The sequence below is a fragment of the Trichosurus vulpecula genome, chromosome 2 (assembly GCF_011100635.1).
Source record: "Trichosurus vulpecula isolate mTriVul1 chromosome 2, mTriVul1.pri, whole genome shotgun sequence".
Classification (NCBI taxonomy): Eukaryota; Metazoa; Chordata; class Mammalia; order Diprotodontia; family Phalangeridae; genus Trichosurus; species Trichosurus vulpecula.
The window spans coordinates 205,543,901-205,556,044 of NC_050574.1; positions in this window are offsets into that span (position 1 = coordinate 205,543,901).

Here is a 12,144-nt window from a genome sequence, read left to right on the forward strand (position 1 = left end):
AAGTAGTAAGTACATTTTCAAATGGACATTCCCCTTTCCTCCGACAAGGATCTGAATTATTCCATATTCATTATTCCTCAATTATTTTCAGTTGATGTGCTTTGTGAGTATCTTTACCCTTTTAATTCACCTTCAGTGAAAAGAGGGGAGAGAGTAAGATAAATGTTCCTGATTTGTAACTGGATCATTGGGCACAGTTTTTGATTAATTATAGTGGTTTCTTTCATAAAACACCTAGCTGTCTGAATATGGAAACTTAACACATTTAATTAAGTGCAAAACACCAGAGTATAAAGTACAGTCAACATTTGGTTTTTCTGAAGTTTAAAGGCATTTTAAAAAATAAGACAAACCACAAGGCCTTTCTATTCATATTTTTTAATATTAACAGAAATTCCCCCTTATTTCACTTATTATGTTAGACTTTCTCATATCTGCCACCACATCCAATATTCATTATGTACAAAATATAAGATCAGGAGCTTAAAAGGTTACTAAGACAAAAGCTAAATTATGTGGTAGGAACAAATATAACATCAAATATAATAAGAAAACAAATTCTTTAGTTTTAAAATATGTTCAAGTAAAATTTTAAAATTTAGAAATTGAGAATTTGGTTAGGCAGATAGTATAATATTTGACTACCAATAAATATTTTCCAAATAATCAGCTCATACTTAAATAACCCAAAAAACAAATTTTTACATTGGTTGAAATTATCTAATAAGGAGCACCTGTTTTTCTTACACAATATACCAATTTATTTGTGTTTATATATACAGAATATCTGTAGTCCTGGTACTGGAAGGAGAAACAAATATGTGCGTGTGGGTGGGAAAGGGAAAGAAGAAGAAAGTTGATCATAGAGAGTCAGGTACTTCCTAAAAGAAGATTTTTTTTCTTTGATTCTTGGAAGGAGGTGGGAAAGACTGGATGCAAAAGATACTGAAGAAAACTTGCTTTCTCAAAATGTCCATCATGTGTTGCTGTTACCACCAATAAGAAAACATCCAAACTTTTTACAACTTTCAATCTCTTTTCCCCTTCTTTGGGAACTTCTCCGTGATTCTATTCATGTTTCACCTACCCTTCTACCCATTTCATGTACCCATCTCATCTTTCTATTTGTAAAGAAAATAGATTATTGAATTTCACTGAAATAATGTGATAGCTGTTCTAGATAGGATATAATAATGGTGGAAAACACTAATTTGTTTCACTATCTTCCCAACCTACATAAGACATAGGATGGTTGTGAGAATAAAAATGAATGGATAGAGGCAAAAACTCATTGAAAAAAGTAAAATACTAAGGAAGTGTAAGGGATTAATGCAGGGCAGACCTTTTAAATTTTTTTTACTTGATTTTATGCAACTGCCAAAATGGTATTCCTAATGAAGCACTTTGACCATGTCACTAGGAAACTCTTCTATTTGGGCATTTAAAAGCTATTCACCATAGACGTGCAGCCTACATTTCCAGTCTTATTATATTTGCTCTACTTCACAAATTTCACATCCTACCCAAAGTGATCTACCTGCCATCTCCCAACTCCTTGCCTTTCCAACCTACGACTCCTCACCTCTGCCCCAGAATTCTGCTAGACTCTTTCAAATTTTATCTAGAATGCAACATCTTAGACCTATTCTGGTTCTCACTAGTAACTAGTGTCTTCCTCTCTCTACCTTGAACAAACATTTGGCATTTATTTTATACTTATATTGCATTTACTTATTTGTGTTCACATTGATTTTTCATAACAGGATGTAAGATCCTTGTATCTACAGCACCTACAAAAGAATTTTCTACATAGTAGATATTTATCAATTCTTTGTTGAATGAACTGAATGGAATCAACCAACTAGCTCTTCATTGGGGGTTTAATTTTAAGAGTAGTCATTCAATAAATATCAAGGTCCTACTATGTTCCAGGCTCTGTGCTAAGATCTGGGGATAAAAAATATGCAAAAAATAATAATCTCTGTCCTCAAGAAGCTCTCAGTCTAGTGGTAAAGACAACTACTGAACAAATATGTAAAAACATGGTGTATATAGGATAAATAGGAAATAATTAAGAGAAGGAAGGCACTTGAATTAAGAGGGATTGGGGAAGGCTTCTTATAGAAAAAAGGATTTTACTTGGGACTTAAAGAAAGCCAGGGAAGCTAGTAGGTGGAGGTGAAGAGGGAGAGTATTCTGGGCATGAGGAATAGGCTAAGAAAATGTTTGGAGCAAAGAGATGGAGGGAGTGTTTAGTGAAACAATAAAGAGGCCAGTGTCATTGGATTTGAGTGTACATGTCAAAGTGTAATGAATAATCAGACAAAAAGGTAGTGGTGGGGAGGGTAGGTTATGAGCATTTTGTTTTTATTCTTGGAAGTAAAAGGGAGTTTCTGGAGTTTATTGGGTAGAAGGGGAGATATGGTTAGATCTTAGCTTTAGGAAAATTCTTTGGGTGTCTTAATGGAGGATGGATTAGAAGGAGGAGAGACTTGACATAGACATACTCACCCAGAGGCTATTACAATAGTTTAGTTATAAGGAGATTCCCTTTCTGCCTGCACCAGGGTGGTGGCAGTGTCGGGGCAAAGAAATGGGGATATTTGAAAGAAATTGCAAAGGTGAAATTGATAGATTTTGGCCACAGACTGGGTATTGGATTGGGGGTGAGACATGGTGAGGAATCAAAGATGACAGCTGGATTGTGAGACTGGGAGGATAGTATTGCCCATGACAGTAACAGGGAAAGCTAGAAGAGGAGAGTGTTTGATGAGTTGAATTTTGGACACATTGAGTTTAACACGTGTACTGGTCATTCAGTTTAAAGTGTCTGAGAGGCAGATGAATATGAAAAACTAGATGTCTACAGAGCAGATTAGAATAACAGAGGTAGATTTGAGAATCGTCAGCATAGAATTGGCAATTAAATCCTTGGAAACTGATGTAATCACCAAGTCAAGTACTACAGAGTGAGAAGGCCCATGAGAGAACCCCATAGGAACATCTATAGTAAGACTATATGATTTGAATGAGGACCCAGCAAAGGAGACTGAGAAGGAGGTGTCAGATAGTTAGTCTGAGAGCCAAAAGAAAGTGATATTATGAGGGGGCGGAGCCAAGATGGCAGCTGGTAAGCAGGGACTAGAGTGAGCTCTGTACCAAGTCCCTCCAAAAACCTATAAAAAAATGGCTCTGAACCAATTCTAGAACGGCAGAACCCACAGAACAACAGAGGGAAGCAGGGCTCCAGCCCAGGACAGCCTGGATGGTCTCTGGGTGAAGTCTATTCCACACGGAGCTGGGAGCTGGGAGCTGGGAACGGAGTGGAGCAGAGCCCAGCCTGAGCAGCGTGGAACAACCAAACTTGGAGTCGGGCAGATAGGGCCCCTAGCGCCCTGAATATGTGAGCTGCGGCAGTTACAAGACCCCTCGACCCACAAACACCAAAGACTGCGGAGAAGGTTAGTGGGAAAAGCTGCGGGAGTGGAAGGAGTTCGCAGTTCAGCTTCCAGCCCCGGGGGCAGCAGAGGTGGGGCAGCTACAGCTGTTGTTACTTCCGGCTGCAGGCCCACCTGGTGGGAGAAATTAAGTGGCAGATCAGAGCAGGAGTGCAACAGCCTGCTGAAGATCTAAGCCCAGTCTGGACTGGGGGTTCTTGGAGAAGGAGTAGTGCAGGTCTGAGAGAGCTGGCACCTCCCCCCCAAACATGGAACATAGAACTCGTTAGTCTACAAGCAGTCATATCCCACTGAAAAACTCAAGGGTCAAGTTAGTTGGTTGGGAATATGGCCAGGCAGCAAAAACGCACCCAGATTCAGTCTCAGACTTTGGATTCTTTCTTTGCTGACAAAGAAGACCAAAACATACAGCCTAAAAGAAGACAACAAAGTCATAGAGCCTACAACAAAAGCCTCCAAGAAAAACATGAACTGGCCCCAAGCCATAGAAGAACTCAAAAAGGATTTGGAAAAGCAAGTTAGAGAAGTAGAGGAAAAATTGGGAAGAGAAATGAGAAGGATGCAAGAAAACCATGAAAAACAAGTCAATGACTTGCTAAAGGAGACCCAAAAATTACTGAAAAATATACTGAAGAAAACAACACCTTAAAAAACAGACTAACTCAAATGGCAAAAGAGCTCCAAAAAGCCAATGAGGAGAAGAATGCCTTGAAAGGCAGAATTAGCCAAATGGAAAAGGAGGTCCAAAAGACCACTGAAGAAAATACTACTTTAAAAATTAGATTGGAGCAAGTGGAAGCTAGTGATTTTATGAGAAATCAGGATATTATAAAACAGAACCAAAGGAATGAAAAAATGGAAGACAATGTGAAATATCTGATTGGAAAAACCACTGACCTGGAAAATAGATCCAGGAGAGATAATTTAAAAATGATTGGACTACCTGAAAGCCATGATCAAAAAAAGAGCCTAGATACCATCTTTCAAGAAATTATCAAGAAGAACTGCCCTGATATTCTAGAGCCACAGGGCAAAATAGAAATTGAAAGAATCCATTGATTGCCTCCTCAAATAGATCCCAAAAAGAAATCTCCTAGGAATATTGTCACCAAATTCCAGAGCTCCCAGATCGAGGAGAAAATACTGCAAGCAGCTAGAAAGAAACAATTTGAGTATTGTGGAAACCCAATCAGAATAACCCAAGATCTGGCAGGTTCTACAATAAGAGATCGAAGGGCTTGGAATGCAATATTCCGGAGGTCAATGGAGCTAGGATTAAAACCTAGAATCACCTACCCAGCAAAACTGAGTATCATGTTCCAAGGCAAAATATGGATTTTCAATAAAATAGAGGACTTTCAAGGTTTCTCAGTGAAAAGACCAGAACTGAATAGAAAATTTGACTTTCAAACACAAGAATCAAGAGAAGCATGAAAAGGTAATCAAGAAACAGAAATTGCAAGGGACTTACTAAAGTTGAACTGTTTTGTTTACATTCCTACATGGAAAGATGATGTGTATGATTCATGAGACCTCAGTATTAGGGTAGTTGAAGGCAATATGCATATATATGTTTATGTATGTATATATATATATATATATATATATATATATAAGTGAATGTGTATGTATGTATATATCTATGTGTATATGTATGTATGTGTATGTGTGTGTATATATATATATATATATGTAAAAGAGAGAGAGCAGACACAGGGTGAGTTGAAGATAAAGGGAAGATATCTAAAAGAAATAAAATGAAATTAAGGGATGAGAGAGCAACATACTGAGAGAGGGAGATAGGGAGAGATAGAATGGAGTGGATTATCTCGCATAAAGGTGGCAAGAGGAAGCAGTTCTGTGGGAGGAGGGGAGAGGGCAGGTGAGGGGGGAATGAGTGAACCTTGCTCTCATCAGATTTGGCCTGAGGGGGAATACCATACATACTCAGTTGGGTATCTTACCCCACAGGAAAGAAGAGAGAGGAAGATAAAAAAATAAAAGGGGGGGATGATGGAGGGGAGGGCAGATGGTGGTGGAGGTAATCAAAACAAACACTTTGGAAAGGGGACAGGGTCAAGGGAGAAAATTCAATAAAGCGGGATGGGTTGGGAAGGAGCACAATGTAGTTAGCCTTTCACAACATGAGTATTGTGGAAGGGTTATACATAATTATACATGTGTGGCCTAGGTTGAATTGCTCGACTTCTTAGGGAGGGTGGGTGGGAAGGAAAGGGGAGAGAATTTGGAACTCAAAGTTTTAAAATCAGATGTTCAAAAAAAAAAGTTTTTGCATGCAATTGGGGGGGAGGGTAGAAATGGGGAGAAAATTTGTAATTCAAACTGTTGTGAAAATCAATGCTGAAAACCAAATATGTTAAATAAATAAATTTAAATTAAAAAAAAGAAAGTGATATTATGAAAACCTAGAGAGAAGAAAATATCTAGGAGGAAAATGTGATAAACAATGTTAACGACAGCAAAGAACTTGAGAATAAGGTTTGAGAAAAGGTTTTTCAATGGTAAATGATTAAGAAGAAAGTGAGAGGAAAGATAATTGAGGCACCCATTACTACAAATGGCTGAAGATATACAGGACGATACTGGGGAAGGCTTAAATGAGGGATTTTTGATGGTGTGGGAGACATGTACATATTTGTATGCAGTAAACATGGAAGTAGATAGTGAGAGACTAAAGATTAATGACAGAGTGGGAATGACAGAAGGGGCAATATGATGGAAGATAGGGGATGGATAAGGATAACTAACACTTGTATGTTTTTTAAAATCAAAATATGTGGGGACTGTATTCAGAAAGAAATTGTTTCAATCTTGTTTTAAAAATATTAGGCATGCTCAGGGATAAAGAACTATCACTCATGAAGTACCCTGAAGCATAAAATCATTATACTGACTTTTGCATTGTAATCCCTCTGCTTTCTTGAATTTTTGCTTCTTTATTTTATCATTTCAGCTTAAAAAATAGATGAATTATTTTCAGTCTTATATTGAGATATTTTGATAAGTTATTAGAAAGTCAGAATACTTATTCAAACTACAGCCAATAACATGAAATTCAATGATAGGAGATGAACAACTTTAAGATAAATTAGGATTTAAAATATATCAAAGGGATACTTTATTCTTCTTAGAATCTTATTAAAATTCATTCCCTCAGGCTACAGTGCCTCTGTGTGCTTCCTTCTCATTTACAGAAAATGAGATGAAAGAATAAGGGACCTGTATATTTTAATGGTGCCTACCCTACTCAGAAGGGGCATTGTTTTTTGTTTTTAAAGGTTAGTGAGAAGCACTTTCCCTTTCAATTTAATCATTTCTTTTTTTAACTTGGTTTTTATTTCTTCTATTACTTTTACCTCTAAAATTGCCATTAGCCATTGTTCCCATTAGTTTTGAACTGAGGTCATAACCTCCTTTATTTGAAGGGAAAACTGAAATTAAGAATTGTAATTAACAGTAGTGAACTTCTACATTCCACCTTCATACATCTTTATTTACTCTTCCCCACACACCTTTATTTTTCTTAATTTTGAGCTGGTGATTATGTCTCATCCATCCAATCTTTACTCAGTAAACAACACCTTCTTTCTTCTCATTATATGTATTTATTTGCTTTGGGATAATTTCCTTGCTCCATCTTCCTCTTAAACATAATTCTTCATCTTTGAGAATGCTTGTATCATCCACACTACTCTCACTCTTTTGCTCCAACTCCCTCTCTTCCTTTCTTGTCACCTAAATTTTGCCTTCTCATCTTTTGTTATGATCTGAATGAGAATATCTGTTACTACTTAGAAGCAGCATAGATAGGGTAAAAGACATGGAGTCAGGAAGACTAGAGTTCAAATCCTACCCCAGGCATCTACTACCTCTGTAACCACAGATAAATCAATTAGTCTTTCTGTGTCACAGACTCTTCATTTATAAAGTGAGAGGGGATGGACCTGATGGCCTTTTATAGCTTTTGTACCTTATAGTTTCAAAGCTGAGACTCTATGTTTTCACTTAGTTAATTTGTGCAAAAGAATTAAATTTATGACCAGATTTTCACTTTCTAGATTTTTCAAATTTTCTCATACTGAATTTGACAAAACAAGACCATTTCCACACATAAAAAGAAAAGAAAAATATGATTGTGTATCAAAATGTGAATCTCTATTATTTGTACCTTGATTTTAAAAATAAATTTAAACCACTACTAGGTATGTATCCCAAAAAAGATCATAAAAATGCAAAAGGACTTACTGTGCAAAAACATTTGTAGCAGCCCTCTTCATGGTGGCACAATATTGGAAATTAAAGGGATGCCCATCAATTGGGAATGACTGAACAAGTTGTGGTATATGAATGTTGTGGAATAATATTGTGCAATAAGAAGTGATGAACAGGTATATTTCAGAAAATCCTGGAGAGACTTGTATGAACTGATGCAAAGTGAAATGAGCAGAACCAGTGAAACATTGTACACAGTATCAGCAACATTATCTGATGATCAACTATGAATGACTCAGCTCTTCTCAGAAACACAATCTTCTAAGACAAGAACGAGGTACTCATGAAGGAAAATGCTATCCACATCCAGATAAAGAACTGATGGACTCTGAATGCAGTTTGGAGTATTTTTTTTCATTTTATTCTTTTTTTTCCTTTTGATCTATGTCTTCTTTCACAACTGTGACTAATATGGAAATATTTTTACATGATAGCACATGTATAAACTATGTCAAATTGTTTACCATTTTCAGAATAGGGGAGGAGATGGGAGGGAAGGAGGGAAGAAAAGACATATTTATAAAAATGAATGCAAAAAATTTGCTCGACTTGTAACTTAAAAATAAAAAATAGATTTAAAAATATTTCATTGATAGTTTTTTTGCATCATTGTCACTTCTTTTCTAGTTCACCATCCACCCATGAAAACTTTTTATTATAACAAATAGCTATAGTAAAACAGCAAGTTTTTTGCATTGGAAATGCATAAAAATGTATTTAATGTCTCCTCTTTTACCTATGTTCTATTCCCTCTCTGCCAAAAGATGGAAGGCATGCTTCAAGATCATTCTTCTGAGGTTATGATTTGTTATTGCGTTGATCACAGTTCTTAAGTTTTTCAAATTTATTTTCCTTTGCAATAATGTAGTATTTGTTCAGATTGTTCTCCTGGTTCTGTTCATTTCATTCAGTGTCAATTTGTACAATTTTTTCCCAGGTTTCCCTGAATCTGTCCCTTTTTTCATTTTGTTGGTGCAATAATGTTCCATTAAGTTGAAATACTTTCATTTATTCAGTCAAATTCTAGTTGGTAGGGTTCTACTTTTTTCCCTACTTCTTTGCTATAAATTTTAAAAAAGTGCTACTATAAATATTTTTGGACACATGCTTTTTCCCTTATATATTTGACCCCTTTGGGAATAGTATGCCAAGTAGTGGTATCTCTGAGTTCAACTCATCACTTATTAACTCTGGGTTATTAAGAACTTTTTACGTGCATGGTGTTGTGCCGGGCACTTGGATACAAAGACAAAAAAATAGAACATCTCACATTCTAAAGGAGCTTACATTCTATTGGAAATGGGAGTGGGTGGCAGGACTTTAGCTGGTACCAAAAATGATTCAAAGTAATTATCATTAAGAAAGAATAAAATTTGGCAGTGCCAGAACCAGACACAGGGAGGAGCAAAAATATGCATATTACCTGGCCATGAAACCATGAAGCCTAGTTGTGTGAGCAGTGTCAATCCACACTCTCTGCATGCTTATACATAGGAAAGGGAGTCTAACTTATACTTTGAATTAAGCTAGGAATTCTGAGAGAAATAAGCAAGGACAGACTGTATTTTAGACATAGGAACTTCTTTTTTCAAAGGCATGGAAGCAGTATGTTGGGACCTGTTAACAAGAGTACATGAAGGGGACCACTATAAAAGGAAGTCTTGCCTTACAAATACAGAAAAGATTTTTTAAAATGTCAATTGTGACAAGCAGTTTTGCATTAAACAGTGAGTTTAGCAAGTCAGATTTTTTAAAAAAATTCAGTAATTTAATATTTTTCCTGTTATAATATGTAATATTTTTTACATAGCCTAGATTGGTATATTCTTCTCAGTTAGGTCCCAATATCAATTTACACATAGACTTACATGACTATAAATTGGTCAGATCTCAGTATTTGAAACATAACATTTTACTCAATGGCAACATATGGTCTAACCCCAGGGGATAAGAGGAAGTGTCATGATCTTCTTGTCGTAAAAATACTTGTTACTCAGTTCCACTTGAAGACTCATATTTGCCATCATTAATAAACAACCACTATTTTTGTGAACCTTGAATTTTCCCTGTGGCACCTGTGAAGCTCCTATATGTAGAAGTTACTATATAACTGTCCTATAGGACTGACTCCTGGCTCAGGAGAGGAAAAGTTGAGAGACTGCATACCTGAACGAGGAGGCAAAATGGTGGTATACAGGGGTAAGATGGTGAGTGTGTTTGTGTTGAAGGCAGGTTCTGTTGGAGATGTGAATGGCTACTTCAGGAAAGGTGAGATGCAACTTCTTTTCTCACACTCTTGCTGTTTGATCACCTACCCCTTCTAGGGAGAGAACTCAGCCTACCTGGGGTGGCACCACAGCCCCAAATTTGTTAGTATGGTCCAAATAAATTGTCCCCTTGTAACAAACATTCTTCTACTAAGACTTTAAATTAGTTAAGCTGGTCCTGGGATGGCAAATTATACAATCTAGTACATGAGGCCTTTTCATTTTTATATGATTTATCAGACCTTGAAATGTACTTCATGACTTTTAAATCCCAGGGTCATGTTCACAAAGGAATGAGTCACTGGAATAGAATTTTAGTGACAGATATACATACATGGTTGTATACTTGCACATATTTACTATAAAATCACTTTCCTCCTCATTACTTTCTCCTTCTTCTTTTGACTTTAAGCTATTTGAAGGAAAAGGTTATTTTTAAATGTAAATCAAGTGATGTATATTCCCATATTGTTTTAGTGATTTAAAATAGAATATGGCTAATGTTTGGATTGAAATACTTCAGTCTAGTCCAGTACTTAAAAATCCTTACTAAAGTGAGATGAAAAAAAGCAGAATCTGCTGCACCTACTGCTTTATACTGTATTCACCCACCTACATAGTCAGAGTAGATGCCAGAACAACACATATTTAGCATGAGCTTTTATTGGGAGTAGTTGGGCTCACTTCATGCTCATTTTCATTTTAGCCTTCTGCAAAATGGAGAAACACTAATATTTAGTACTTAGTTCAAGATCTCACAAAATAAAAATCTGTGTACCCAGTGCAAAAATAAATGGTGAACTTTAAAGAAAAGTAGATATTATGCTCACATCGAAACATGATGTGGAAATAAAAGAAATAGAATCTACTTTGCTTCTATTCTTTATCCTGTCATATACAGTTTTGCAGAATCATTAAATGTGTCTACACATGAAAAGTAGAATAGAAAACTAAGGTTAATTAGTTTTTGGTCCTAAATAATTAGGGCCAAAACCATGTTTAATCTACAACTGTATGTGCATGTGTATGTGGATATGGATAAGACAAGAGAGATTGTATATGTATATATGCATATATATATATAGTTATATACTTTTAAAGATATAAATCTATATCTCCTATCTGTCTGTCTGTCTTTAAATTACTGAGAAGACCATTTCAAAACTATGCTTCCATTGTGAGTAAGCTAGTAATATAAGGAATAATTGAGGGAAGGTGAATGGGTAAATTTATATAAGGGCAATTTTAGGAATTAAATGCAAGTCCTTTGGCTGAATTATTTTTTGAAAGCTCTTTCTTTTACGGGGTTCTCTCAATCAGTACAGCACAGTTAGTTAAGGATTCAGGTTAACACACTGCCCCTGAGTATGCAACATATGCTGTAAATGGCCCTTGGCAGCCTCTTCTGAATATCCATATTTGCTCTATGAATTTGTTACAGAGTATTGTCTTTGCCAAAGAAGGAAATAAATAATGTTTCTGTGGTTTTATTTTAGGAACAGGGCTTTAAAGTTAGTCCTATTTTTGACTGAAAGTCTATTGCAACCTTAACAGAAGCACCATTGATACAAGGCTAAAATTGCCAAGTAAAAAGTGTACAATGACTTTGTGAAGAGTTAAAGAAAATGGCAAATGTGTTTGGATAATAGCTTTGTAAGGGTTGGCTCTGTGGGGAAATGTCCAGATGGTAAGACGATGGGAGGATATAATTAAAGAAAGTCATAAATATGTGTGAGATGTGGGGGTTAGCTTTGATTTGCATGGCTCTTTTTTTACTCTCCTCATGAAGAAGACAAAATGTCCAGGCTACTATGGAGACTAAGGCTATAACAAGGTTACTATCATAGTATGAGATGTATAAGAGAGCAGAAGCCTTTTTAAACTTATTCTTTTAATTCCCCTAATCATAGAATATGAAAAGTTAGAGCTGGATAGTACCTTAGAGGTTATCTTCTCCCACCCAGTCATTTTATACAGTCCCAAGATCACATAGTAAGTCAGAGAGGCATTTGGGCTAGAAACTTTGTCTCTAGGCTCCAGAGTTATTTTCTACTATGCCATTTTCATTTAAACTATTATTATATGGTCTAGTTGTTTCAAAGATCACCCAAGGAACAAATTAAATT